The sequence below is a fragment of the Oncorhynchus gorbuscha genome, unplaced genomic scaffold (assembly GCF_021184085.1).
Source record: "Oncorhynchus gorbuscha isolate QuinsamMale2020 ecotype Even-year unplaced genomic scaffold, OgorEven_v1.0 Un_scaffold_10568, whole genome shotgun sequence".
Classification (NCBI taxonomy): Eukaryota; Metazoa; Chordata; class Actinopteri; order Salmoniformes; family Salmonidae; genus Oncorhynchus; species Oncorhynchus gorbuscha.
The window spans coordinates 1-6,788 of record NW_025753311.1 but is presented as its reverse complement, the minus strand read 5'-3'; the positions used below and the strand labels follow the sequence as shown (position 1 = coordinate 6,788).

Sequence of the window (6,788 nt, the reverse complement as noted above, 5' to 3'; positions counted from 1 at the left end):
CTCAACTTTAGTTTCATCTGTCCACAGAATATGTTGCCAGTAGCGCTGTGGAACATCAAGTTGCACTTTAGCGAACTTCAGACGTGCAGCAATGTTTTTTTGGACAGCAGTGGCTCTTCTGCTTCTCCTCCCACCAACACCATTCTTGTTTAGTGTTTTACATATCATAGACTCTTCAACAGAGATGTTAGCATGTTCCAGAAATGTCTGTAAATCTTTAGCTGACACTCTAGGATTCTTCTTAGCTTCGTTGAGCATTCTGCGCTGTGCTCTCGTAGTCATCTTTGCAGGATGGCCACTCCCTAAGGAGAGTAGCAACAGTGCTGAACTTTCTCCATTTATAGACCATGTCTTACCGTGGACTGATGAACATCAAGGCTTTTAGAGATACTTTTATAACACTTTACAGCTTTATGCAAGTCAACAATTCTTAATATTAGGTCTTCTGAGATCTCTTTTGTTCGAGGCTTGGTTCACATCAGGCAATGATCCTTGTGAATAGGGCAGGGCAGTTCTAACCAAATTCTCCAATCTCGTCTCATTGATTGACTCCAGGTTAGCTGACTCCTGACTCCAATTAGCTTTAGGAGAAGTCATTAGTCTAGGGGTTCACGTACTTTTCCCAACCTACGCTGGGAAAGTTTAAATTATGTATTCAATATAGACAAGAAAAAAATACAATTATTTGCGTGTTATTTAGTTTAAGCACGCTGTGTCAGATCAAATTTGATGACCAATTTATGCAGAAATCCAGGTCATTCCAAGAGGTTCACATATTTTTTTCTTGTCACTGTAGATGCTGTATATTGCATCATATGGTGTTTACAAAGAAATGTACATCAAATACAGAATAAATACACTCATGACGAGACAGTGACTTGTTCTTTTCTTGTGGAGAGGGACTACTTTCTACGAGGAGTGCTCCTTTTCTTCTGCGCTGCGGCGGCCAAAGTCCATCCACCCGGTGTAGTCTCGGTTTTTATCAGGTGGTTAGCACTGAGACCGCTGGCTCTGCTCTTCACTGTTGAGTTCCCACTGATGTAACCTGGAGGAGGAGCAAGGGAGGGGGGAGGGAGGAGGGAGGAGCAAGGGAGGGAGGGAGGAGCAAGGGGAGGGGGAGGAGGGAGGAGCAAGGGAGGGGGAGGGAGGAGAGCGAAAGAAGGAGAGCTATAACACCATTTAAAAAAAATATTTTACTGGTGTGATGGTAATATAGGACGAGGATGACACTGGTAACATCTGACTGGTGGTTTGACTGGCGTGTGATGGTAATATCCATGGTGTTAGTGTCACTGTGGAGCTTTTATCACTCCCCTCACTACCTCACACACACTCTCTCACACACACACACACTGTCAGTGTAGGAGGTGTAACTGTCAAGCATGTTACATCTAGTCCTCTCACATGCTCCCTTTGAGCCAAGGCACTTCACAGATCTCAGAATGATCTCTCTCTGTGTGTGTGTGTGCGCGGTGCGTGCGTGCGTGTGTGTGTGTGTGTCAGAGGCCAGTGTTCTAAGCCCAACCCCTCCATCTGGTTATAGAATTAATAACAGCTTTTACTAATGAGGTTCAGAGGCACAATTACACCGCTCCATCTCTCTCTCTCTCTCCATCATCTCTCTCCTCCATCTCTTCCTCTCTCTCTCTCTCTCTCTCTCTCTCTCTCTCTCTCTCTCTCTCTCTCTCTCTCTCTCTCTCTCCATCTCTCTCTCCCTCCATCTCTTCCTCTTCCTCTCTCTCTCTCTCTCTCTCTCTCTCCATATCTCTCTCTCTCCATCTCTCTCTCTCTCTCCTCCATCTCTTTCTCCCTCCATCTCTTCCTCTCTCTCTCTCTCTCTCTCTCTCTCTCTCTCTCTCTCTCTCTCTCTCTCTCTCTCTCTCCATCTCTCTCTCTCCATCTCTTCCTCTTCCTCTCCATCTCTCTCTCTCTCTCTCTCCATATCTCTCCATCTCTCCTCTCTCTCTCTCTCTCCATCTCTTTCTCCCTCCTCCCTCTCCATCTCTCCCTCTCCCATCTCTCCCTCCTCTCCATCTCTTCCTCTCTCTCTCCCTCTCTCTCTATCTCTCCCTCCATCTCTTTCAATGACCCGTCTTTATCTCTCCATCTCTCTTTTTTTTCTGGCTTGCTTATCTCTCTCTCTCTCTTTTGTGCTCCATTTTTTATCTGACCTTTCACCCTCTTCACCATGTTTCTGTCTAATTTACATAGTAGAGGTATGTACGTGATAACAGACTATATGTATAGCTTGTGATGATTTCATGGTAAAAAAGTATAAACAGGAACTTTTTAAACATTAAAGTTGGAATCTCTGGCTTGTTGAGTTTGAGACTTGAACTCAGCACATCAATATTTATCTCACATGGACTTAGAACCATGGAGAGCTCGAGAGTAACGGCACCTCTTATCGAACACAGCTCTAATCGTAACTTCAGTAAGGTATAATTAAGTTATTGCCAGCTACTTTTTGTATTCCAATTCAAGAACATGCTATCTGAGAGCACCATAACATGCTATCTGAGAGCACCATAACATGCTATCTGAGAGCACCAGAACATGCTATCTGAGAGCACCATAACATGCTATCTGAGAGCACCATAACATGCTATCTGAGAGCACCATAACATGCTATCTGAGAGCACCAGAACATGCTATCTGAGAGGCACCATAATATGCTATCTGAGCACCATAACATGCTATCTGAGAGCACCATAACATATGAGAGCACCATAACATGCTATCTGAGAGCACCTGAGAGCACCCAGAACATGCTATCTGAGAGCACCATAACATGCTATCTGAGAGCACCATAACATGCTATCTGAGAGCACCATAACATGCTATCTGAGAGCACCATAACATGCTATCTATCATGCTATCTGAGAGCACCATAACATGCTATCTGAGAGCACCAGTGCACCAGAACATGCTATCTGAGAGAGCACCATAACATGCTATCTGAGAGCACCATAACATGCTATCTGAGAGCACCATAACATGCTATCTGAGAGCACCATAACATGCTATCTGAGAGCACCATAAAGCATCTAACATGCTATCTGAGAGCACCACATGCTAACATGCTATCTGAGAGCACCATAACATGCTATCTGAGGCACCATAACATGCTATCTGAGTGCACCATAACATGCTATCTGAGAGCACATGCTATCTAGAGCACCATAACATGCTATCTGAGAGCACCATAACATGCTATCTGAGAGCACCATAACATGCTATCTGAGAGCACCATAACATGCTATCTGAGAGCACCAGAACATGCTATCTGAGAGCACCATAACATGCTATCTGAGAGCACCATAACATGCTATCTGAGAGCACCTATCTGAGAGCACCATAACATGCTATCTGAGAGCACCAGAACATGCTATCTGAGAGCACCATAACATGCTATCTGAGAGCACCATAACATGCTATCTGAGAGCACCATAACATGCTATCTGAGAGCACCATAACATGCTATCTGAGAGCAGAGCACCAGAACATGCTATCTGAGAGCACCATAACATGCTATCTGAGAGCTGAGAGCACCATAACATGCTATCTGAGAGCACCATAACATGCTATCTGAGAGCACCATAACATGCTATCTGAGAGAGAGCACCAGAACATGCTATAACATGCTATCTGAGAGCACCATAACATGCTATCTGAGAGCACCATAATGCTATGAGAGCATAACATGCTATCTGAGAGCACCCAGAACATGCTATCTGAGAGCACCATAACATGCTATCTGATCTGGAGCACCATAACATGCTATCTGAGAGCACCATAACATGCTATCTGAGAGCACCAGAACATGCTATCTAGAGCACCCAGAACATGCTATCTGAGAGCACCATAACATGCTATCTGAGAGCACCATAACATGCTATCTGAGAGCACCATAACATGAGCACCATAACATGCTATCTGAGAGCACCAAGATGCTATCTGAGAGCACCATAACATGCTATCTAACATCTATCTTTAAGCGGTTAACATTTTAGTCTTGCTGTCGGCACAGTCTGTCTTCAGTAGCCCCTTGCTACTGTCTGTCTGTTCTCTGTCTGTTCTCTGTCTGTTCTCTGTCTGTTCTCTCTGTATGTGTGTCTATAGAGATACTATCACTGACAAAGCAGATACATTTAAGAAGATAGAAGGACAGACCAAAATATATACCTGCTCACACATGTACAAACTACAGGTTTCTTTTCACAAACACCAGCCATCTGGATCAACAACTCACTCTCACTGTCATAGCAACCAGAGAAAGAGGTTCTAAAGGGACTTCAACTCACTGTCATAGCAACCAGAGAAAGAGAGGTTCTAAAGGGACTTCAACTCACTGTCATAGCAACCAGAGAAAGAGAGGTTCTAAAGAGGGACTTCAACTCACTGTCATAGCAACCAGAAAGAGAGGTTCTAAAGGGACTTCAACTCACTGTCATAGCAACCAGAGAAGAGAGACGGAAAGGGTTCTAAAGGAACTTCAGCTCACTCTCACTGTCATAGCAACCACAGAGAGAGGTTCTAAAGGGACTTCAACTCCTGTCATAGCAGCCAGAGAGAGAGACAGGTTCTAAAAGGAACTTCGGCTTTCACTCTCACTGTCACTTTAGCAACCAGAGAAATAGAGACGGGTTCTAAGGAACTTCAACTCACTCTCACTGTCATGCAACCAGAGAAATAGAGACAGGTTCTAAAAGGGGACTTCAGCCCTTTCTCGCTGTCATAGCAACCAGAGAAATAGAGACAGGTTCTAAGGGACTTCAACTCGCTCTCGCTGTGTAGCAACCAGAGAAATAGAGACAGGTTCTAAAGGGACTTCTTTCTCTGCTGTCTTAGCAACCAGAGAAATAGAGACAGGTTCTAAAGGGACTTCAACTCTCTCGCTGTCATAGCAACCAGAGAAATAGAGACAGGTTCTAAAGGGACTTCAACTCACTCTCTCACTGTCTTAGCAACCAGAGAAATAGAGACAGGTTCTAAAGGGACTTCAACTCACTCTCGCTGTCATAGCACCAGAGAAATAGAGACAGGTTCTAAAGGGACTTCAGAAAATGTTCACTTGAAGAGAACAATGTGAGCTCTTTCATCTCTCTACACACACACTCACACACTCTCACCTCACACTCTCGTCTTAGGTCTCTCTTTATGTAGTGTTGTGTTGTCTCTCTTGTCATGATGTGTGTTTTGTCCTATATTTTATAGGACAATTAGACATTATTAATATTTTTTATTTTGAATCCCAGCCCCGTCCCCGCAGGAGGCCTTTTGGTTGGCCGTAATTTTTATTACATTTTTAAAAACTCACCTTTCTGTGAGGAGATGAGTCTAGCCAACAGTTCACTGAGCTTGGCTCTGGAGTTTCTGCCTTCTCCCATATATGGGTTGGTATTGACCAAAGGAGAGGAGTGAGTATGTCTGAGGTATGGCTCGGAGAGGAAGTGGGCTTTGGTTTTTCGAGACGTGCTATGAAAGGAAATACAAACCACCTTGTTAGCATTTGTCTTGGGTTGTTTTGACGGAACTAAATGACATAAAGAAAGAATGATAATATCATGAATTAAACCTTTTTATTGCTATAGCGTCTTTCTAGAGCACATGATTTGCCATTAAAAAAGCGTAAGCTTATTCATATCATCACGGTACCAGTTTCAACGAAAACGTATCCATTGTTTTTTATGTACCAGGAAAGACAAGTCAAGCGCCGCTCAGGCGTTTTAACGTCGATAGAAATGTATTCCAACATCCGGATGTGGCACCTCTCCCTGTTCTTACCTTCAGAGGGAGGGGGGCAGGGGCAGGGGCTGCCCTCTTGGAGGAGAGAAGTGGGCGCGTCTGAACAGCTAGTGCACAGGACCACCAGCAGACACACATACACAACCCTGCAGTCATCTAGGGAGAGAGTGGAAGAGAGAGCAGGGGAAGAGAAAGAGGGAGGGGGAGCGAGAAGGGAAGAGGGGAGAATTGCAAGATAAAGGTGGAAATGATTAAACTGCTTCTTTCTACTTTTTACTCTTTCTCTCTTTTCTTTCTCTCTCCTTTCTTTCTCTCTCCCTCTCTTTCTCTCTCCCTTTCTTTCTCTCTCCTTTCTTTCTCTCTCCCTCTCTTTCTCTCTCCCTCTCTTTCTCTCTCCCTCTCTTTCTCTCTCCCTCTCTTTCTCTCTCCTTTCTTTCTCTCTCCCTCTCTTTCTCTCTCCCTCTCTTTCTCTCTCCCTCTCTTTCTCTCTCCCTCTCTTTCTCTCACTTTTCTTTCTCCCTCTCTTTCTCTCTCCTCTCTTTCTCTCTCTTTTCTTTCTCTCTCCTTTCTCCCTCTCTCTCTCTCTTTTCTTTCTCTCTCCTTTCTCCCTCTCTTTCTCTCTCCTTTCTCCCTCTCTTTCTCTCTCTTTTCTTTCTCCCTCTCTTTCTCTCTCTTTTCTTTCTCTCTCCCTCTCTCTCTCTCTTTTCTTTCTCTCTCCTTTCTCCCTCTCTTTCTCTCTCTTTTCTTTCTCTCTCCTTTCTTTCTCTCTCCCTCTCTTTCTCTCTCTTTTCTTTCTCTCTCCCTCTCTTTCTCTCTCCTTTCTCCCTCTCTTTCTCTCTCCCTCTCTTTCTCTCTCCTTTCTTTCTTTCTCCCTCTCTTTCTCTCTCCCTTTCTTTCACTCTCCCTCCCTCTCTTTCTCTCTCTTTTCTTTCTCTCTCCTTTCTCCCTCTCTTTCTCTCTCTCTCTCCTTTCTCTCTCTTTTCTTTCTCTCTCCCTCTCCTTCTCTCTCCTTTCTCTCTCTCTTTCTTTCTCTCTCCTTT

The 6,788-nt window shown here is 44.3% G+C and overlaps 1 pseudogene; it reads right to left on the bottom strand.

The window, feature by feature from the left end:
• Positions 1-909: 909 nt before the first annotated feature.
• Positions 910-5,904, bottom strand: LOC124030323 (annotated as a pseudogene).
• Positions 5,905-6,788: the final 884 nt, after the last annotated feature.